Source organism: Trachypithecus francoisi, unplaced genomic scaffold, assembly GCF_009764315.1.
Source record: "Trachypithecus francoisi isolate TF-2019V2 unplaced genomic scaffold, Tfra_2.0 Lachesis_group1, whole genome shotgun sequence".
Taxonomy (NCBI): domain Eukaryota; kingdom Metazoa; phylum Chordata; class Mammalia; order Primates; family Cercopithecidae; genus Trachypithecus; species Trachypithecus francoisi.
This window is the reverse complement of record NW_022681454.1, coordinates 129558429-129582356: the sequence shown is the minus strand read 5'-3', so window position 1 is coordinate 129582356 and position 23928 is coordinate 129558429.

Here is a 23928-nt window from a genome sequence, read left to right as displayed (position 1 = left end):
GAGGCGGAGGTTGCAGTGAGCCTAGATGGCACCATTGCACTCCAGCTTGGCTACAGGGCGAGACTCTGTCTCAAAAAAAAAAAAAAAAAAAAAAAAGTTAAACTCAGATGTCAGTGTTTTACTCAGTTTAGGTGGCCTTGACAAAATACCACAAACTTGGTGGCTTGAATAGCAGAAATTTATTTTCTTCCTGTTCTGAAGGCTGGGCAGTCCAAGATCAGAGTGCCAAGATGGACCAGTTCAGGGGAAAGATCTCTTCTAGTCTTATTGCAAATGGCTGCTCCCTTGCTATGTGTTCACGTGATCTTTCCAAAATACCTAGTCATGGAGAGAAAGAGAGCAAGCTCTCTGGTGTCTTTTCTCACGAAGGCACTAATCCCGTCATGGGGTTTCGCCACTCTTATAGCCTCATCTAATTCACGTTGCCTCTCACAGGCTCAGTCTCCAAATACGGCCACATTGGGGGTTAGAGATTCAACATATGAATTTGGAGTGGACAGGAACATTTAGCCCATAACAGTCAGTAATCACAGTTGATGTGGAAATTTCACCTTTTAAATAGTCTTTAAATTACAATGCAAAATAACAGAAAATCAAGGAAAATAATTAAGCCATCATTATATGGAAAGATTTTTAACACATTTATCAAAATTCAATTAACTTGGGAATATTTAAGTATTATACCAATTGTAATAAAAGAGCAACCATACACACAGACACATATACAAACTCCCATGTACATTTATATATACACATACATCTATAAATATATACTGATATTCGTAAAGATATGAGAAATATATATTTTAAATAATGAAAAAATGTTAAAAATTAATATGGATCTGAGGCAAAAGTCAAATGTCAGGTTGAAAACAAATATCACCATCATAAAATGAAAACAGTATTTAGAGTAGATTAGAAATATTCTTAAAACAATAATTATTTTACCTCTATTATTAAATATAAAATTTCAATTCAAAAATAAAACTTACAATTCAGTTACAAAAATTTTTTAGCACGTTGCTCAATTGCTCCTGCCAACATTATGCTGCAGCTTTTCAACATAAATAAATTTTTGGTTTCGACTAAGTTCATTGAAAGCGTATGGAAAAGACCATGATAACTCTCTATTGCATTTTCCTCTCAGGTACATCGAAAAATTGTATTTCCCACAGTCTCTTGCAGTTAGTGGTTCATGAAACTAAATTCTGGCCAATAAAAGCACATATAAATTAATGGTCTCCAAAATTTCATTTACTACCTCTGCCCTATTAAATATCTTACTCATCTCTAATGAGTCATAGTCAAAGATATAAGTTGTGCAATTTTTGTTGTAGTGAAAAATAGAAGGAAAAACGTTAATATCTATTAAATGTTAATAGTTAAATATATGTAGTATAGACAGATATGAACATAACTTTGAAAAGAATGAACTACATCCACATGTATCTACATGGATCCACCACAAATACACATTCTTTAGTTTCTTTAAAAGTTCAGAAAAATTAATATAGACTAGAATTATGTTAACCTTCAACCAAAAACAAAAACGCCAAAAGTAAAATATTAAAATGTGTTTGCCTGTGTAGATAAAAAATGTAAAAACTCTCTGCAAGTATAGAACCCAAAATCATAAACGTTGTCTTCAGTTGAAGAGAAGGAAAGAAGACAAGAATTGGTTGAACTTGATGGAGATTTTAGGTTTATCTTTTTTTTGTTTTGTTTTGAGATGAAGTCTCACTCTTTTCCTCCAGGCTGGAGTAAAATGACAATCTCGGCTCACTGCAACCTCCACCTCCCAGGTTCAAGCTATTCCCCTGCCTCAGCCTCCCAAGTAGCTGAGATTACAGGCATGCGCCACCACGCCCAGCTAATTTTTGTATTTTTAGTAGAGACGGGGTTTCACCGGTGACCTGCCCACCTTGGCCTCCCAAAGTGCTGGGATTACAGGCATGAGCCACTGAGCCTAGCCAGATTTTAGGTTTATTTTAAACACTTGTGTTTTTTTTTTTTTTTTTAAACTAAAGGAGATGCATGTGCTAATTGCATATTTAAATTAATTATAAAATTAATTAAATTTTAACTATAAATCTATCATTTCTACTAGTATTGTCTCTTATTCAGTTTAAAGTCTTACTTGCTTCCATTTTTCCTTATATACTATAGTTTATATTTATCTATTATCTTTACATCACTTAGTATGTTCTCCCATTTGTTTCCATTTTTCTTACATTCTGGTGTTACTTACACATGAAGCAATGTGTGCCTGGCTGATCATCCTCAAACTTCTGTTATCAGCAGTTCTCACTCTGGGCTGGGAGAGTGGGGGATGCTGAAATAACAGAATCTCTAAAGAGGATAGGGAATCTATAGTGTCAAAATATGTTGATTATAGTAGAATTCTAAATAATACAAATTTCAGGAATGTCATTGGCAAAGTCTTCTTTATTGATGAGGAGATGCAAATGATGGAAACTCCACAAGCCAAGAAAAGTAAAAATATTAGTTTATGAAGAATTACAACAATTATTTTTCTTCTGCAGTCTAGGATTATTTAGCATTCATCTTGCACTGCTTCACATGAAGGTTACTGTAGCAAAAGCCCCCAGCTCCTTGTCCACCAAGATTCTTGGTTTTTAATCTATACTTAATATTCAGAGCACAGTTCTAGATGGCCTCTGCTTTACTTCCTGTTTTATCTTTCCTTTTCTTGCCATAACAAAACTCCGCTCTCTCTAGGTCTTCTGGTCTTAAATTCTTCATCATAGTCAAAACCCATTCTTCCTATATAGAGGACTAGTATCCACGTTAAGAAGTAAAAACTAAATGAAAAAATAGAAAGAAATACAAAGGATTTTTATTTGAAGACTTGTTTTGGATGTGGAAAGCAAAGTGGCTGATACATAAGGCAAGATAAGGCAACATCACCAATTTTAAACCAGTAACTTTCAGTATGAAACAGAATAAATTTATAAACGTTTATATCTCTTGTGGAAATATTTTTTAAACCTTTTTTAGACTTAGGATTTTGTGTTTGCGTATATAAGTAAAAAGAACATAATAAGCAATTATAGTGATGTTCTAGCTTGATAGGGAATGAAAATGATTATTACCAGAAGTCTTATGGGTCCTGAGCGACAAAATGGTATTGAATTTAGCACAGTCCAATAACTGGTCTTGAATTTTGTCAGTATCACACTGTACAAATAAAAGTCATAAGCAGTCAAAATAAACAACTGCTTGATTTCTATAATTATAGTTTTTACATTTCTACTATGTGTCATATATACTGCAATTTGCTTACCAATAGATTAGCTATATATTTGTATGCTTATATATATAGTATATAAAATAAAATACAAGTATATATACACACACATATTCATTTTAGAATATATATGTATTTAGCCTATCTATCTATATCTTTATATATATTTTAGAGTGTGTTTATATATATATGTACTAAAATGAGTTACTACACTTGGGACCATCTGGTAAAATGTAAGTGGTTGTGAAAGGACCAAAAGAAATTAATTTATGTGAACGGATTTGCTCACTTTGTACAAAATTGTATTGTCCTCATTTTACATATTCCAGTCATCTGGTAGTTCAGTGATCATAGGAATATTCTCATGGCAGATAGTAGAAGAGCAAAAGGGCTAGGCAGAAACATGCAGAATTCCCTAAGTTTTTTGTTTTTAAACTAACATTATGACTTCAACCCACATTCCATAGGCTTCACCAAAGCCCATCATCTGACCAGGCTTGATATCCACAGGGTTGAAACGTATACTCAGACTTCAGTGAAGGCCAGTGCAAAGTCACATGACAAAGCATATGTATGTATAGTACTATTAATATTCCAGAGAGGAAGTAACCAATATGAAACAGGCATTGTACGGTTACACTTCCCTGCTCTTGCCTCTTTCAACCTACTTCTTGCTGATGATATTAGGAATAAACTGCTTACCTTGCTTTATGCAGCCAGGGAATAGCAGAACTTTGGCATCTAACTCAACATACTCCTAGAAAGAGTGCTTCTTCCAGAATTTGGTATAGGTAATTTCCTATCAAATTGAAAGAAAAAGTGAGAGCTAAGTTAGCAGGAAAATATAAAAGAAAATATATAAATTGAATTATGTTCACTGATACAACTGACCTTTTTACTCATCAACAAAACTTCAAGAAAAGGAATTTTAAGCAATATTTTAATTAGATGGGTTTATTTATTGGTCCAAACTCTTTAACACATGCTTATAGTTAAGTTTTATAATAGGTACTAGGCATAATGATTAAAGATGTAACTGATTTTTGCTTTTTGGGGAACCATAAAATTATGAATACAGTAAAAGAGTTATTAGAAGCAATTTCTTATATATAGGCTAAAGATAACATGGTTATATAATATTGAAAGTAGTGAAGACAGTCATGTTAGGGACGTGGAATGGATAGAAATGTGTGTGCCTATAAGTTGAAGAACAGATTTCTAGGATAATTTGAAGCTTTATGGTTTGTGTACATGAGTATATGATTGTACAATTCACAGAAATGCATATTAATATTAATAGAGGAAAATATTTTAAGGAAGAAATGCAAATGTTCATTTCTGAAGATGTATAGTAGGAGATAGTTGTGATAAATCTCAGTTTAAATACAAAGTAATGAGTAAATACATAATGTTGGACTTTAGAAAATAAAGTGGATATATACTAAAGTGAATTGTCAACATAATTCTGGCATTAAAATTTATGACAGTAGATAACATCTATTTGGGAAAAAATGGAGAATAGAAGTATAAGTATGACAGAACTGAACTTAGCTCTTTTCCACAGATATTTACATGTCAATTATTACAAAGAGGATATAAAAAGGTTTCTGAGAAAGGGGAGACAAAAGGATAGATGTACAATATGAAGCCAAGGAAGAATAGATTGCAAGAACTGAGACATGGTCAGTTTTATATGATGTTCTTGGAATGATTAAGCTGCGGACTAAAACTGATTTAATGGATTTAGCAAGAAAGGACAAAATTTAGCAAGGACAGTTTTGATGAAAGGGTAGGAGTTAATTGTGAAATTTTTACTTTGCAGATAACCTAAGAAGTTTGAAGTACTAAGATATTTATTTATTTATTTATTCGATCCAGTAAACTCTTAAATTGAATTGGTATGGAAAGCCATTCCTGGGAAATGTGCCCTGGTAAGACAGGAGGAGTTGTAAATTGTAACTTTTATTTTCTCATCATGAAAGCCCTTGATATAAATAAAAGCTTCATTGATCAGATATAAAATTACAACATTAAATGTCAGTTTCAGTAAAAAAAAAATACTTTTGGACAGCCAGAATAGAATGAAATAAAATCGCCTTTGCCAGGCATGCAAATCTCTAGAGAAATATATTTACCTCAATATTTTGTACAATATTTCATGACAAACAGATCCATGAAATTATTTCTAGAGGTAAAATGTTTTGGGGTGACAGAGAGTAATGAAAAATTTCATTGCATCTAGGAATGCATGAAATTGTATTGCTGAAATAGGTTTCTTTTCAAAACTAATTGTCTTTTCTTTTTCTGTTTCAAAAGAAAGAAATGGGTATATTGATCCATTGCCCACAAAGTATCAGGCTCTTCTACTTGTCCTAAACTTCAAAGACAAAACCTTTCCTAAAATAGAACAAATACATCCCTGAAATAAAAACTAATCAAAATATCGATTTAATAATATGCATTTCCAGCAGTCTTTGAGGAAAGAAAATTACATTATTAAAATTTAGCAAAGAAATTTACTTGAAGTTTCTTCAACAATTCCATCCACCTTTCTCACCTAGTGTGGTGTTAACACGAGCTCTAATTATCATGAAATCAGTTCTCAGAGACTGGCCATGGTAATTTTGCTCAAATTCTAATTCTGTAGTTCTTAGGAATACCTGTAAAGTAATCGATGGATTTGATAGAAAGTTCAGATCAGGTTTTCAATGAGGCATAAAATCTGAGTTCACAGATATACATATAAATTTGATATAAACACAAAAGTAATATCCAATAAGACATACATTCTGTTAAGAAGCAAAAGGATACACTCTAATCAATTATTTAAATAATTTATTCTTACAATTCATGGTCACATTATTTGGGAGACAATATGCAGTTTGTCCAATTCGTTTGATAATCCTTTTGGCTAGAACAATAGGGTTTGTTTATGTATTTCCAGATTCACATATTTATTTTTATCTATTTATTTATATAAAAGTAACATAGAATGTAGTGAAAATTCAAATAGGACAGAAAAGTGTAAAATAAAAGTCTCATCATGAAGACCCTCTTTCCAAATATATTATTATTTTCTAGTAATCATAAACATTTCAAATTGACAAGTAGTATCTGTATATTTATGGTGTACAGTATAATGTTTTGATGTATATATGTCTGCATTATCTTATACACTTACCATTTCTGTGTATGCATGGTGAGAAAACTTAAAATTAGTCTCAGCAATTTTCATTATACTTGATAGAGTATATATATATACACACACATACACACAAAGACAAGTACAGTTAATTGTTATTAACTGTGGTCATCGTGATGTACTATAGAGCTCTTGAATTTACTCTTTCTGTGTAACTGAATTTCTGTGTCCTCTTACTAACATCTCCAGAGTCACTCCACTCCAAGCCTCTGGTAACCACCATTCTACTGTCTATGACTTCAAATGTTTTACATTCTATATATAAACGAAATTATGCAATGTTTGTCTTTTAGTGTCTGGTTTATTTCATTTAACATATAGTTTCAGTTTCATCCACAACGTTATAAATGATAAGATTTACTTCCCTTTTTTAAGGTTAAATAGTATTCCATTATTTATAAATGCTATGTTTTCTTTAAAAATGTGTCCATTGATGGACACTTAGGTTGATTCAATATCTTGGCTGTTGGGAATAATGCTGCAATGAACATGGAAGTGCGGATATCTTTATGACATACTGATTTCATATACTTTGGATGTCTTCCCAGAATTGGACTTACTGGATTTTTATGGTAGTTTTATTTTTAACTTTTTGAGGAAACTTCATACTGTTTTCCACAATGATTGTATAAATGGCTAAACAGATGTGGGAGTGGCTGTGCATTCCCACCAGCAATGTACAATGGCTCTCTTTTCTTCACATCCTCACCAACATTCATCTTTTCCTTTTGATAATTGCTATTCTAACAGGTGTGTGGTAGTATCTCATTGTGGTTATAATTTACATTTCCTTGATAATTAGTGATAGGAAGCATTTTGTCTTATAGCTGTTGACCATTTGAATGCCTTCTTTTGAGAAATATGTATTCTTTTCCTTTGGCCATTTTTAAACTGAGTAATTTGTCTTCTCATTATTCATTTGTTTGAGTTAGTTATATATTTTGGAAATTGACCCTTTGTCAGATGTATGATTTGCAAATATTTTCTCTTATATTGTAGGTTGTCTCTTCACTCAGTTGATTGTTTCTTTTGCTGTGCAGAAGCTTTTTAGTTTGATGTAATCCCATTAGTCTATTCTTGCTTTTGCTGCCTGTGTTTATGGGTTCATACTTTTTAGAAAAGTTACCCACATCAGTGTTGTGTAGTGTTTTTCTCTGTTTTTCTTTAATATTTCTATTAGGCTTTATGTTTAAGCATTTAGGCTTTATGTTTAAGCATTTGATTCATTTTGTGTTGATTTTTATGTATGCTGTAAGGTAAATTTCCAATTTTATTCTTCTGTATATAGATATTCAGCTTTCTCAACACCATTTGTTGAAGAGTCTGCTCTTTTCTCATTTTCTGTTACTGATGTCTTTGTCAAAAATGAATTGACCATACATGCATGGCCTCATTTCTGGGTTCTCTATTCTGTTCCATTAGTCAATGAATCTGAAGTTGACCCTTGAACAATGCAGAGGATAAGGACATCGACCTCCATGCACAGTCAAAAATCTGTGTATAACTCAATTCACCCCAAACTTAACTACTGATAGCCTACTATTGATAAGAATTATTACAGATAACATAAACAGTAGGTTGACACATGATTTTTTAAATGCTATGTATATTATATACTCCATTCTTACAATAAAGCTAGGAAAATAAAATGTTAAGATATAATAAGTAATAAAAATATATTTACTATTCATTAAGTGCAGTCGGATCATCATACAGTTCTTCATTCTTGTCTTCATGTTAAGTAGACTGAGGAAGAGAGCAAAGTTGGTCTTGCTGTCTCAGAAGTGCCAGTGGCAGAAATAAATCTATGTGTAAGTGGGCATGTGCAATTCAAACTTGTGTTATTCAAGGGTCAACTGTATTTCAATGCCAGTACTATGTTGTTTTAATTGTTATTGCTTTGCAGTGCAGTTTGAAATCAGTTAGCATGATGTCCTCAGGTTTGTTCTTGCCAGTATTGTCTTGGTTATTTGAGGCTTTTTGTGCTTCCATATACATTTTATAATTTTTTTTCTCTTTTTATAAAAAATGGCATTGGAATTTTGATAGGGATTGTTTGGAATTTGTAGATCACTTTGGGCAGTATGGACATTTCAACAATATTAATTCTTCCAATTCATGAACATGGGATATCTTTTCATTTATTTATTTCTCTTTCAATTTTTTTCATTAATATTTTATAGTTTTCAGTGTGCAAGTCTTTCATCTCCTTTGTTAAATTTATCCTTAAGGATTTTATTTTTGTAGCTATTGTAAATGAAATTTTTATCTTTATTTCTTTTTCAGAAGAAATAGTATATAAAATCATTACTAGTTTTGGTGTGTTGATTTTGTACCCTGCAACTTTATTATATTCATTTATTGATTCTAATAGTTTTTTTTTGGTGCAATCATTAGGGATTTTTATGTATAAAATTATATCATCAGCAAACAGATAAAATTTCACTTCTTCCATTCCTATTTGAATGACTTTCATTTCTTTTTCTGCCTAATTGTCTGATGATGACTTCTAATGCTATGTTGAATATAAGTGGGGAGAGTGAGTATCTTTGTCTTTTTCCAGATCTTGAACCCAGAAACTCCTTTGAATTTCACCCCTCATATAATGTAAGCTGTGGGCTTATAATATGTGGCCCTTATTGTGTTTAGGTACATTATTTCTACATCTAATTTGTTGAGAGTTTTAATCATAAAAGAATGTTGTATTTTATCAAATGCTTTTTCTGGATCTAATGAGATAATCACGTTGTTTTTGGTCTACTAATGGTATGTATCACATGTATTGATTTGCATATGTTGAACAATTCTTGTATCCTCGGGATAAATCCCAATTGATCATCATAAATGACTCTTTTAATGAATTGTTAAATCTGTTTTTTGCCAGCATTTTGTTGAGAATTTTTGCACTTATGCTTATCAAAGATATGTCTGTAGTAGGTCTGTAGTTGTCTTTCCTTGTGATGTCCTTTCCTGGCTTTGGTATCAGGGTAATTCCAGCCTTGTGAAAAGGATATAAACATGCCGTCTTTTTTGGTTTTTTGAAAGAGCTTGCAAAGGACTGATATTAGTTCATTAAATATTTAGTAGAATTCCGTAATGAAGCCTTCAGGTCTGTGGCTTTTTAATTTATTTTTTATTTTTGGGAGGCTTTTTATTCCTTATTCAAGCTCCTTACTTGTTATTGGTCCTTTCGGATTTTCTCTTGCTTCATGATTCAGCTTTGTTAGGTTTTATATGTCTATAAATGTATTCATTTATTCATTGTTGTTTAACTTATTGCTGTCTTGTTCATAATAGTCTCTATGATCCTTTTGGTTTTCACGGTATCAGGTGTAATGTCTCCTCTTTATCCTCTTTAATTTCTGATTTTATTTATTTGAGTCTTCTTTCTTTTTTCTTAGTTTAACTAAAAGTTTGTAAATTTTCTTTATCTTTTCAAAAAAACTGTCACTGATCTTTGTATTGTTTTACTAGACTCTTATTTATTTCTGCTCTGACCTTTACTTTTATTTCTTCTAATACCTTTGGGTTTAGTTTCTTTTTCTTTTTCTTGTTTTTTTGAGGTGTAATATGAAGTTGTTTATTTGAGATCTATGTTTTTTATGTAGGCACTTATTACTCTAAATTTTCCTCCAAGAATTGCCTTTGCAGCATCCTGTAAGTGTTGATATGTTATGTTTTCATTTTTATTTGTCTAAAATATTTTTTATTTCCCTTTTAATTTTTTGTTGACCTATTTGTTATTCAGGGCGTGTTGTTCAATTTCTATATATTTGATAACATCTTGAAGTTCCTCCTATTACTGATTTCTAGTTTCATAGCATGTGGTCAGACAAGATACTTGACCTGATTTCAATCTTTTGTAAATTTATGAAGACTTTTCTTTTGACTTAACATAGCATTTATCCTAGTGAGTGTTTTGTGTACACTTGAAAAAAATGTGTATTCTGGTACTGTCGGATGGAATGGTCTGCATATTTCTGTAAAGGTCAATTTACTTTAAACTGTTGTTAATGTCCATTGTTTATTTATGAATTTTCTCTTTTAATGATCTATCCTTTACTAAAAGTGAAACATTGAAGTCCTCCTATTGTTATTGTATTGTATTTTATCTCTCCCTTCAGATATTTTACTATTTGCTTTATATATTTAGGTGTTCCAATATTGGGTGCATATATATTTACAACTGTTACATCTACTTGATAAATTGACCTTATTATAATTATATAATTTCCAACTTTGTCTCTTTTACAGTTTTTGACTTATATTCTATTTTGTCTAATATAGGTATAGTTACTCCTGCTTTATTTTGGCTTCAGTGTATAGGGAATATCTTTTTCCATTCCTTTACTTTGAGTCTGTATGTCTGCTAAAAGGTAAAATTAATGTCTTTTAGACTGCACATAATAGGAGTTCTCTCTTTTATTTTATTTTTATTTATTCATTATTATTTTTTAAATTATACTTTAAGTTCTAGGCATATGTGCACAACGTGTAAGTTTATTATATAGGTATACCTGTGCCATGTTGGTTTGGTGCACCCATCAACTCGTCATTTACATTAGGTATTTCTCCTAATGCTATCCCTCCCCCATCCCCAACTCCCCAACAGGCCCCAGTGTGTGATGTTCCCCACCCTGTATCCAGTTCCCATCTATGAGTGAGAACATGTGGTGTTTGGTTTTCTGTCCTTGTGATAGTTTGCTGAGAATGATGGTTTCCAGTTTCATCCATGTCCCTGTAAAGGACATGAACTCATCCTTTTTTATGGCTGCATAATATTCTATTGTGTATATGTGCCACATTTTCTTAATCCAGTCTATCATTGATGGACATTTGGGTTGATTCCAAGTCTTTGCTGTTGTGAATAGTGCCACAATAAACATACGTGTGCATATGTCTTTATAGTAGCATGATTTATAATCCTTTGGGTATATACCCAGTAATGGGATTGCTCGGTCAAATGGTATTTCTAGTTCTAGATCCTTGAGGAATCGCCACACTGTCTTCCAAGGAGTTCTCTTTTCTTAATCCATTTAGTCACTCTATGTCTTTTCATTGGAAAATTTAATCTCTTTACATTCAAGATGATTATTCATAGCTAAGAATTTACTACTGATATTTTGTTCATTGTTTTCTGTTTTGTTTTGTTTTGTTTTGTTTTTGGAGACCCTTCATTCCTTTCTTCCCTAGGCTGGCTAAGAATTCAAGCTAAGTAGAACTTCCCATGGCTTCTAGGAGCAAGCAGCTCAGCCTTGCAGTTGGGCAATGCTCCTAGCTGGTACCTCTGATCAAGTACTACTGCTGGCAAGTACACAGAGCAACCATCAAGATCTGCATCCTGATTATTGTGGGCTCCACTTCCTTGCTTTGTGTTAACCTCACCTCACATGGTCTAGCCATGCCAGTTTCTCCTGCTGTTCCCATGAGGTGTGACTGGAGTAACATTTCTGGAAAGTGTCTCAGAATGATAGGAAAGCTGGATGTCTACCTCCAGTTCTCTTTTTCCTCTGTAGAAACTGACCTCTAGAAATCTTTTCTGTGCAGTGCTATTCCCATTTGTGTGAAGAGAGAGGATGACATAGTCAAAGTGAGACTGCTTCTTCTACTCTGGTTTTTATTCTGTTTTCTGAGTTGTGCTGGAGACTTAGGCATATTTCCAATTTGAAGCATTTTCACTAAGGTGTTCTTGTCTGTGCATAATAGCTAGTTGAACTTTATTTGGGAGGTAATGAAGCTTGGGACCTCCTATTCTGCCATTTTGCTGATCCACATGCACTTTAAATGATTTCATCAGGTTATATTCTGTTTTTTTCTTTTTTTTTTTTTTTTCTTTTCTATAGCTGTCATGGGTTACCTTGAGCTCCCTGTGGAAAATCATATCTACTTTCTTTTCCCCAGTATGTTAAGGTTTTTACTACCTAGGGGATCTGGGAAAAAATATCGGGGAGGATTCTCATGTCTTTCCTTCAGTAAATGTTTTGGACCTCTACTCAGTCTTTTATCACAAGGCTGCTCTTTGGGCATTTTAACTATTCAATTTTTAAAGTGCCTTTGAAATGTGTGGAGAAAACCCTGCAACTGGGTGTGATTTATCCTTATATTTGATTAGACCACACAAGACACTATTTTGTTAATAATATGTAGTTGAATTGTCCTTGGTGCTCAGTTGCATTTAATTTTGCACACCAGTGTTCATATATCCTTTCAGATGCCTGTCTTTCCTTAGAGTTTGGGTAAGTTGTTTGGTTGGTTGCCTTGCAATGTCAGTTGTCTGGGGAACTCAGAAAGTTATATATCTGTAAATTATCCTTTTTTAAATATTTAAATGCTAAGCACTATGTTATATACATCTTTCTACATTTCATATTAAACAGAAATTTTGAACTTCTACCAAAATTTATTGAAATTTTCAATAGAGTATATTTTACCATAGATTTCCTAATATTAAGACAAATTATTGCCTTCCTGTTAATATGTTGTTTGGTTGTAATGATCCTCTAAATATTTTCCTGAATTCTACTTGTTAAAATATTATTATTTTTAATTCATAAGTGAGTTTTTAAAATAATGATATTTTTGTGCCTTCTCATCCAGGCTTATTGTCAGCGTCTTTGTGGATTCACAAAGAGCATTTGTCTTTTTTCTTCACTCTCCTTTCTTGAAAAATTTGAATACAACAGAAATAATTTATTCTAATATGCTTTGAAAGAATTATCTTATAAATGGTCTTCAGAGTATTCCTTTTAGTGGGTGACATTTGATTGTTGAAGTTTCCTGAATTGCTTTCATTGTCATTAGGCTATCTATCTCTTTGACATATTTTTCAAACCAAGATGTCCTAGGAAATATTATTGTATCCAGGTATTCAAAAATAGTTGCATAAAGCTTAGGAAAATACTCATCTGTGATTTTTCTATTCTCTTACTAATTTTATGATGATTTTCCTATTTCACTTTAAATTTTAAATACTTATATGCTTTTCTATTTTCATTTTTATTACATTATTTTCCTTTCTTAAGTGCATTTTATTGCTATATGAGTAATATTTACTTTACACTGTATTTACTAGAAATTGAGTTACTTTCACAACTGGCTTTATAAATTTCAGACAATGTTTACTCTTTGATGCAGAAATGAGGAAATGATTGCAATTGCATGTTTTTGATTTATTTTATCAGTATTTTACTTTTATGGTTGAGCATACTTATCTTTATAATGTTTTATCATGGATATTATCTTTATTATGTACTTAAGTTAATTCATAGATGGACATTTTTCTTTTTGCTGGGATATCTCCTTTTCAATTTTAGCTGGATTGTGCTGTCATGCAATTTTCAAAGAAGACTCCTGGATTCTGAATTTCTACTTGTTTCTTGTATATGGGAGTAGCAAGATAATATACCGTGTTAAGGAATCTTACCTTAGAGAAGCTTTAGATAGTGTTCCACTGTTATTTAATATAATCAATTCTTTTAAAAATAAAAACAAAAACAAAACAAACAAAAGATTGATCTCAATGTTTTCCATTGTTGTCTCCTGGAGTTATTTGTGCCTGTCTTCTTCTTCCCCCAATGTACTTGAAATATTTTAGCTTTCTCCATAAATCTAATAATATTTTCTACGTTTGTATTAATTATTTATCTATTATCTCTACTACTCACACTCTGGGTTTCTTGGGACTTTCAATCTATGAATGTATTTGTCCTTCATTTTCAAAAAATAATTATTCTATATATAAAATGTTAGAATGCCTTTCTCTTAACATGAAATAATAGATAAGAAATAAACATGAATGTTATCATGTCTTCCACCTAACACTGGATTAAAAAACAGTTTATTTTATTTTTCTTTTTGACATAGAATCTCACTCTGTCATCCAGGCTGGAGTACAGTGGCGCAATCTCGGCTCACTGCAACCTCGGTCTCCCAGGTTAAAGAAATTCTCCTGCCTCAGCCTCCCAGGTAGCTGGGATTACAGGCACGTGCCACCACGCCAAGCTAATTTTTGTATTTTTAGTAGAGACAGAGTTTCATCATGTTGGCCATGCTGACCTCAAACTCCTGACCTCAGGTGATCCTCCCACCTCAGCCTCCCAAAGTGCTGGGATTACAGGTGTGAGTCACCACACCCAGCCAAAAAAGAAACTTTGATGGAATTAAAAGTATTCTGTTTTTTAAGTTGTATTTTAGTTTATATTTTCACTTTTAGTTATTTTAAAAAGTACTAGATACTTTTGCTAATTAGCTCAAAATTCTATGTGTGAGGATAAACCAGTTTAGAGTTATACAAACACTTCATTGATATTGTTTATTTCATCATGTCTCTGGTATTAACTACTCATATCATTTACGATAATTTTATTCCTAATTTTTGGATAAAATAATTGATATTCAGAGATTTAAAAGCAGTAAATAAATGTAAATCAATTTAGCATTTAGTGTCATGATCGAACTTAGTATTTAGTGCCATGATTAAACATAATCTAATCAAACTTATGTTTATCTGCTCAGATATCATGTCTGTAGTTGAATATGTTATTTTAAAATGTGCAAGTGAAGGTGAGCTATTTTTTATTAATAAAAATATCCAGCATTAAATAATGCTTGCACTTATTGGAATTTCTTTAAAAACTTGCTTTCTTTTTCTTTTGTGTCTTCTCTAATAAGGATATGAATAAATTTAATCTAAGGAAAACTAAAATATACTCATTGCTCCATAACTTCTATGGCAATGTTATATTTTGTTGCACATAAATATTTTCATTAATATCTATACCCAAACTTTTGTAGTGTCTATGGAAAACTGTATAACACATTTAATGAAATTATTGAAAAATGAGAGAAATAATAAGCACTGTTAAGAAAACTGTTTACCAAACTGTTCAAGTCTTTGTATAAATAGTATTTGTCGGCTTAAAACTCCATGCAAATAAATCTTTAAAATCTGTATAGTAAGAAAAGACATTATGAAGATCTATTTAAAATGACATTTGTTGAATTCTAGCTCCTGTTAAAATTCCCTGTCCTATATAAGAGTAACATCTTGTAATTTAAACTATCTTTTCTGAGTACGTCAGCAGAAGTAGTATTCATTAAGTTGATATAGATCTTTTCCTAACCTTAACCAGACTTGCAAGTACAAGTTTAGCAGAGTATTTATATGGTAAGCATACTGAAACTGCTTACTATATAAAATGCAACCTGTGACATCTCTTTCAAATTATGTGTTTTGGATCTCACTTTTTTTGAAGAAAGAACTATAACTCAATCTCTTTTCTCACAATTTCAGCAAAATCTTAACCTGAAACACAAAGTCTAGATAAATAACCTAGATTTTGAATATACAGCTTGGTGGGACTAAGATCATATAATTTGTGTTATAATAACAAGATGAAGAACTAATATGAGAAATAATCAGTGAGTGGTAATCTTATGTTAATATAAGCAAGTTTTAATTTTGTATTTCACTAAAAACTTTATGTAGAAATAAAGTATTTTTTGTGAAACTATAAATCACTGTAATTATTTTATTAGAAATGGAAATGTGGTTTTCAAACCCTTAACCAAATTTATTTTTTGTTTCTCTTTTATAAACTTACTTTATATTAGTGGCTTATTTATATAGTTATTTTATAATAATCTGTTTAGTAACTTATACTTGTTCTCTCATATCTCCCAGATAACTAAAGAAAAACAAAACAAAACTAAATCTACATCCTTCCTCCCTTTTACCTATAAACTATCATATTATCTCTCATTTGTCCTTAATGACAATTTTTCATTCCCTTTGGCTGTTAGCTAACTCATAGCTGATGGACAATTGTGAAATTATTCTTATCACCAATCCTCATGTTCATTTTAAGATTATAAATCTTTCAAGACTCTTTTGCATAAACAACCTGACCAGTAATACTTCTACATAATTGCTCTTTTAACTAAAAATGTACAGTGCTTTTGTCTGTATTGTACAGTTGCCTTGCTTTTTATAGGTATTTACCATATTATTGTATTTTTGATTTATGATATTCTTTGCTTTGTATTCTGTTAGCTCTCATTCATCAAACACAAATCTTTCTTATTTATATTTTATTTATCATTCCAAATATTGCTTGCAAAAAGTTTAATTCCCTTTATTCAATAAGTACATTGACTTTTTCAGTCTTTGTGTGTGTGTGTGTGTGTGTGTGTGTGTGTGTGTGTGTGCGTGTGTGGTTGCAAGATTTAATAGAGAGAAAACAGAGCTCCCATAAAATGGGAGGGGACCCAAAAGGGGTTGTGGCTCCCTGCTCGAATGCCTGGGTTTACATCCTGATCATTGTCCCTCCCCCTGTGCTCTCAGGTGATGTATGATTGACTATTTCTTTACCTCCTGCTTTAGCCTAATTTGTATTTTAGTGAGCCCTCTTTGCTACCTGATTGGTCCGGTATGAGCTGAGTTACAAGCCCCCTATTTAAAGGTGGGCGCGGTCACTTTCCCCAGCTAGGCTTAGGAATTCTTAGTCAGCCTAGGAAATGCAGCTAGTCCTGTCTCTTAGTCCCCCCTCGCAACAGGAAAACCCGAGTGCTGTTGGGGAGGTTGACTGACAACCACTCTTAACTGCTTCCTGCTGAACTGGGGCATAGTAGGGGTGGTGCAGTTGAGATTTCCTCGGAAGGGGTACCTTCGATGTCATTAACATTGAAGCATGGGCTAACAGGCTGGTCCAGGGGTCCGCAGTAGATCTTAGTCATGGACTGCATCTGGGGCTCCATTTGAATAACTATTTGTAGTTTTACAGCCTCGATTCTGGAAGAGACAAACTTAACAAAGAGGTTAAAGATACAGGGATTGAAATGTGTGGCCTGAAGTGCAGAGGCATATGGGTGGGGTGGTGAAAGTGGGCTTTCCTTTAGAAAAACTCCTATATAACAGGGCATCAATATTTCTGGGAAGCCGCTTTCTCCATGGAAGCTCTTGGTAAGGGGAGCTACTGGTAGTACAGCGGCATGGAGGAGGTGCAGTGAGAGTGAAAGGTTTGGTGAAGGGCTTTAAATAATTTCCATTGGTTAGCTTCAGGCAAAGGTATTTTTCCTTCTTCGGTGGCTAGCCATCCTGAGGGGAGGAAACTATGTCCTCATGAGGTTCCCATTCTATTTCTTCTGCTGAGTACTGTGGCTTGGTTTCCTGGAGGGGATTACCCCATACTAGAGGTCCTTCTATAAGCGTTTCTAATGGAGGGTCCCACCTTGCAGAGCTTTTGGTTTCAATATCTGCTTGATGGTTCCCTTCTATTTCCAAGTGAGGGCTATTAGTTCTGCCAGCTGAGCACTAGTTCCTGGAGTGACGGGATTACTTTCAAGTATTCTATTATTACTGACTACCACATACCCTGCTTTTTGAAGTTCTTTTTCTACAAAGGAACTTCCATCAGTATACAAGTTGAGGTCAGGATCAGTCAAGGGAACCTCTAGAAGGTCCCTTCGAGTGGTGTAGGTTTGAGCAATCACTTGTTGACAGTTATGTTCTATCTTTTCTTTATTGTTTGGAAGAAATGTGGCTGGGTTAAGAGTTGCACACGTTTGCAGTCGCAGCACTGGCCCTTTAAGTAATAGAGCCTGATATTTAAGCAAAAGGTTGTCTGACAGCCACAAGTCTCCTTTAGCAGCGAGTATACTGTTTACATCATAAGATGTCCACACAGTAAGATCTCTTCCTTGTGTTATTTTAACTACTTCAGATACTAAGACTGCTACTGCCACCATTACCCATAAACAATGAAGCCAACCCTTTGCCACTACATCAGTTTCCTTAGTTAAGTATGCCACGGGTTGCAAGTTGGTCTCTTGGACCTGTGCAAGGACTCCTAGAGCTATTCTTGTTTTTTTCTGTGACATATAAAGAAAAGTCTTGCCCCATTGGCAGGCTTAATACTGGGGCTTGGATTACGGCTTTCTTTAGGGACTGGAAAGCCAATTCTGCTTCAGGTGTCCATCTTACTATATGCGTATTGTCTTTCTGAGTTTCCTTAACTAGTGTATATAGTGGCCTGGCTATTTTGCCGTACCTGGGAATCCATATTTGGCAGAAGCGTGTTATGCCAAGAAACCCTCTTAGTTGCTCTAGGGTTTTTGGATGAAGATAAGCCAGTATAGGCTGGATACATTCTTTACTGAGGGCCCTGGTGCCTTTGGATAATTTTAGCCCTAAGTATTTAACTTGCTTTGAGCAGAGCTGAGCCTTTGATTTGGAAACCTTGTAGCCACAGGTAGCGAGTAAATTTAAGAGTGTTTGGGTGGCTTGATGGCACAAGGTTTCTGAACAGGCGGGTAAAAGTAAATCATCCACATACCAAAGGACAAGAGTGTCCAGGTATGAGAACTGGCTCAAGTCTTGGGCTAATACCTGGCCAAATAGATGGGGCTATCCCTGAACCCTTGGGGTAAAACAATGTAGGTGAGTTGAGACGCTGGTTTCGAACCATCTTGAAAGGCAAACAAGAATTGAGAGTCAGGATGTACAGGGATGCAGAAAAAGGCATCTTAAGGTTCAGGACTGTAAGCCACTCTGCTTCCTCTGGTATTTGGGAAAGCAGAGTATAAGGGTTAGATACAGCTGGATATAGAGGGACAATGCTGAGATCTTGTCCTAACCTCCACTGTCCGTTGAGTTTCTATACTCCTAAAATTGGAGTATTGCAGGGGCTATTGCATGGTTTTACTAGGCCTTGGGCTTTTAGGTCCTTCACAATTTTTTGGAATCCTTGTTGAGCCTTGGGTGTAAGGGGATACTGCCTTTGGTAGGGAAAGGAGGTGGAATCCTTTAGTTTAACTTGAACAGGATGGGCATTCTTTGCTCATCCATATTGTCCTTCTGTTGCCCAGACTTCAGGATTATTTCCTTCCTCAAGCAGGGAACAACAAATGGGTGTTCTTTCTCCTATGTTCAGGTGTATAATGGCCCCTGGTTTTGCTAGAATGTCTCTCCCTAACAAGGGAGTGGTGCTTTCAGGCATAATTAGAAAAGCATGTGAAAAGAGTAAAGTTCATCATCACAACTTAGTGGCTGGGAGAAATATCTAGTGACTGGCTGTCCTAGGACCCATCAGATAGTGACAGGTCTGGAGGGCAGTTCTCCGTCCGGGACAGAAGAGTAAGACTGAGAAGGCTACACCAGTGTCCAGGAGACAGTTAACCTCCTCGCCCTCAATGGTCAAGCATACTGGGGACTCTGAGGGTGATGGTATGGGCTGGCACTTGCCCTGGGCACCCTCAGTCCTGCTGTTGGATCATCTGGTTAGTGGCTTCTGACTCAAAGGAGCTTCCTCCCCTGGGGCAGTTGGCCTTCCAGTGACACAAGGGGCATGGATGAGAGGGCAGCTTATTTCTATTTGGACAATCTTTTTTGAAGTGTCCTTATAGGCACTGAAAGCAAGCCCTATTAGACATTCAATTTGCCCAGCCTTTCCACGTTCCAGAACCTCCAAAGTCCGCTTGCCTGAGGGCCATGAATAAAGCGGTAGCCTTTTTCTTGTCTCATTTGTCCCACTCTGCCTGCTGCTCCTGATCTCTATTATAAAAAAATGAGGTTGCCAAATTCAATGGGTTTTTAAGTTTTGCTCTGGGCATAAGGTAGACTTTTGAAGGTTTTTTGTTTTTTTTTTTTTGTTTTTTTTTGATGTCTGCAGCTGACTGAGTGACAAACTTATCTTTTAAGATTATTTGGTCTTCAATAGAGTCAGGTGACAGAGAGGTATACTTCTTAGTCTCTCCAGAAAGGCAGTAGGATTTTCTTCCTTTCCCTATGTTATAGTGGACATCATTGAATAATTCATAGGCTTCTTCCTAGTTAGTTTTCCTTGGTCCTTCTTGCATGCAAGTTAGCAAATGTCTGTGGCACCAGTCTCCATGTTCTGATTCTGTGTCCCAATGAGGGTCTACACTGGGAATTGCCTGCTTGCCTGTGGGGAATCATTCTCTTTCCTCTGTTGTCGTCCTATCACTGACCTGACTGAGATACCAGAGATCGCCAAACTCTTGGGCTGCAGTTATGGCGGCACTTCTCTCATTTGGGGTTAGTGTCTGATTTAGCAGTAACATTATATCTCTCCATGTCAGATTAAAGGATTGTCTAACCCTTGTAAAACTTCAATATAGCCATCAGGGTTATTTGAGAATTTACTTAGTTCTATTTTAATTTGCTTTAAGTCTGATAGGGAAAAAGGTACATACACTCTGACTGGACTGAATTCTCCAGAATACATCTTAGAGGTGTTTTTGCCTAAGGGGGAACATTTCTCATCTGAAAAAAAAAAAAAAAAAGAAGAAAGAAATTGGGATGCTAGCACCCCTAGTCATTTCGTAGTCATTTTTGTTGAGCATTAGTCTTAGAGTGTCCTCTATGGTCCTAATGCTTATTCCTTTCCAGGGTGCATAACCACCCATGGACCTCTGCTTATCGGATTTGTTATGCTCACCAATGTAGCAGTCCTGCACCTGTTTTCCTGCCTTTTTGACCACAGAGAAAGGAGTCCGGGCTGCTGGATTCTAGTGGTCCTTTACCAGCATACCCAACATTGTCTTTGCACTCAGGAGTGAGTTTTAGAGCTGGGCTGTGTTCCTAAGTATTTCATAACAACCAGCTGCCCTATCAAGATGCATTCCCATAAGCAACAGTTCTCATGCAAATTCATTTCAGACAAAGTGTAGGTAACCTTTTGAGTAAGGATGGAGATAGTTTTTTGATTCTGTAAGTACTTTAAGGCTTGGCTGAGTGCAAACAGCTTGCACGTTTGAGCAGACCAATTATTAGGCAATTTTCCTAACTGCTTCCACAAGAGTCTCCCTATCAATTACTGAATACACATTGTGTGTGTGTTTTTTTTTTTTTTTTTTCTCAATCACCTGGGAGGAGCCATCTATCATCCTGTCCTAAAGGGAGTTCCTCTTAGGTCTGGTTGGACCTTTGTTTGGTAATTAAGATTTAAATCCCCTGTTAGGAAATCTGCTGGGTTAAGGGGATTTTCAGTGGTTAATGTTAAATCACCTTTTTCTAACAGAATAGCCCCATACTTTAAGATTTTCAAATTAGTAAGCTATCTTTTTGCTTTTTTGACTTAGAATAATTTTGAACTGTTGAGGTGTGCTCACAATGAGGTTTCCTCTGAAAGTTACTTTTCTACTTTGTTCTGTTAGCAAAAGAGTTGCCACTACAGATTGAATGCATTTGGGCCATCCATGGGTTCCTGGGTTAAGGATGTTTGATAGGAAGGCTACTGGTTGTCAGTGGTCTCAGTGTTTTCAGGCTAAGCCCTTGTTTACACTGACAACAAGGTAGTATTGGAGTCTTATAGGGTCATGGAGAAGACTTTCAATTATCAATCATAGGTTTTAAATTTACCCTGGCTTTTAAAGGAATAGGGCACATTATATTTTCTTTACTATTTCTATCTCTCTTTTTCTCTCTCCCTCTATTTTTCCTCTCTGTCTCTCTCTGTTTCTCTCTTGACTTACTCAATTTGCTTTCACCTGATCTATTATGTTGTGGTAGACCCAGTTCCAATTGTTAAAATACTGGGTCATCAGTTCAAAGGCCCTGGCCAAGGAGCCAAGGCTTGGGGATTGTATTGCAGAGGGCTAAGCTGGGTACAAATCAAGGTAGGAGAGCATCTTACACAATGGGATAGCAATCACCTTAGCCATTTACAAACTTGGGGCGCTGGCAAGGGTGGTGGAGAACAAGTCCCACATAACTGCGCATCTTGAGAGCTGTATGCCTAAATTGGGAGGGACACAAGGGACAGGACTTCCTGGGTTCATAGCCTAGATGCCTAAAGGCACAGCGTAGAGCTTCCTTAGATTTCTTTGGAGATACAACTTGCTCTAATACTTGGGAGAGGAAATGAAAGTATGAACAATTAGTACCTAGGAGGCAGGGATTGGATGAAGTAGATTTAGAGGTAAGGAGAATTTTGGGGTTATACTCTCAAGAAAGTCATGGTCAGGACTGAGGAAATACGGGTCAGAAGGAAAGGTAGGGGCACATGCATGGGCGAATGTTGAGTAGAGACTTCTGGCTGCACCATGATCTCAACCAGCTAACATCGGGAGTTCGGGATGACAGCTGTCTGCCTCTAGTTGGCCTTCGGCTTCCCCAGGAAAATTGAAAGCAGAAGTGGATTCCAGACAGACCAACCCTCCCAACCCAGAAGGTTTGGAAGTTGTTAGAAAGTCCTTCCCCAGACAGCCTCACACCTGAGTCTTAAGTCTGGTGGCCACACTAATCATTTTTAACTGGCCGACAGGTGCCTAGTATTTTCCTCCAATTCTAAGGAAGGATAGGATAGAATAGCAAGTGAAAGTTGTCCAATATTACTCACAACTTTGGAGGTCCCTTCGTGGTGGCCAAAATGTTACCGGGGGTTCTTGCTCCCAGAGCTCCCAAGATGGTGGCAAGCCTCTTTTTCTCTCAACTGGGTTTCTTGACCTCACGGATTCCAAGGAATGAAATCTTGGGCCATGCGGTGAGTGTTATAGCTCTATTAGCAGCCGTGGGTCAAAGAAGAGGACCGTGGAACCCAGCGACTAGTGTTCAGCTCCATTAGGACGAACTCGGGCACTTAGCCGTGCAGAAACAATGGCGAGCCTTTAGCCTGATCGGGAGTGGCAATGGGTGCCTCCCTGGATCAGGAGTGCAGTGCACACCCCCCCGGATTCGGAGGGGTGGATGTCAGCGGCAGGTCTGCAAGGGTGGCAAACAGCAGTGGTGGACAGCGAGTGAAAGCTCAGCTCAAGCTGTAACAAATGCAGACCAGAAGAGTGTGCAGTTGCAGCATTTAACAGAGTGAAAACAGAGCTCCCATAAAATGAGAGGGGACCCAAAGAGGGTTGCCCTTTTTCAGTCTTTAAGTAAGTGTCACTCATACCAGATGAGAAGATCTAGGATTTTTCACCCAGATCTAGTCTAATAGTGAGTTCATGCTTGTAATCATTGCTTAGGTTTCACCCTATAGCATTGCAAGTCTCTGGCAAAGTCAAAATTCTCAGAAGGCTGAATACAACTAAAATGTTTGAATCAGTTTGAAAGTGCTTGATCCCCATCTGAGATGCAGGTAGCCTCATGAACAGGCATCAGACAGTAGAAAATATTCAGCTTACTTTCATCCTCCCCACTCTTATTCCAGTATATTAAATCTTTCCTCTCTCCATTATTCAATAACTGAATATTTCTTTAGATTCTCAGGCACTTTGGGAAGACTAATATTGTTAATATTATTTTTTCTTAATTGTTTTTCTCATTAAATTACTTAACATTCATTTTTATTGTTATTTAGAAAGGACTTAAATCCATGCCTCTCATAGTATTTGAACACCCATCTGATATAAAAAACCCTCTGTTAGAGCCATCAGACATTAAAACCTTCATTGTTAAATTAAAAAAAATTAAAAAAATAAGGCACCAAACAGGCAGATTATTTGC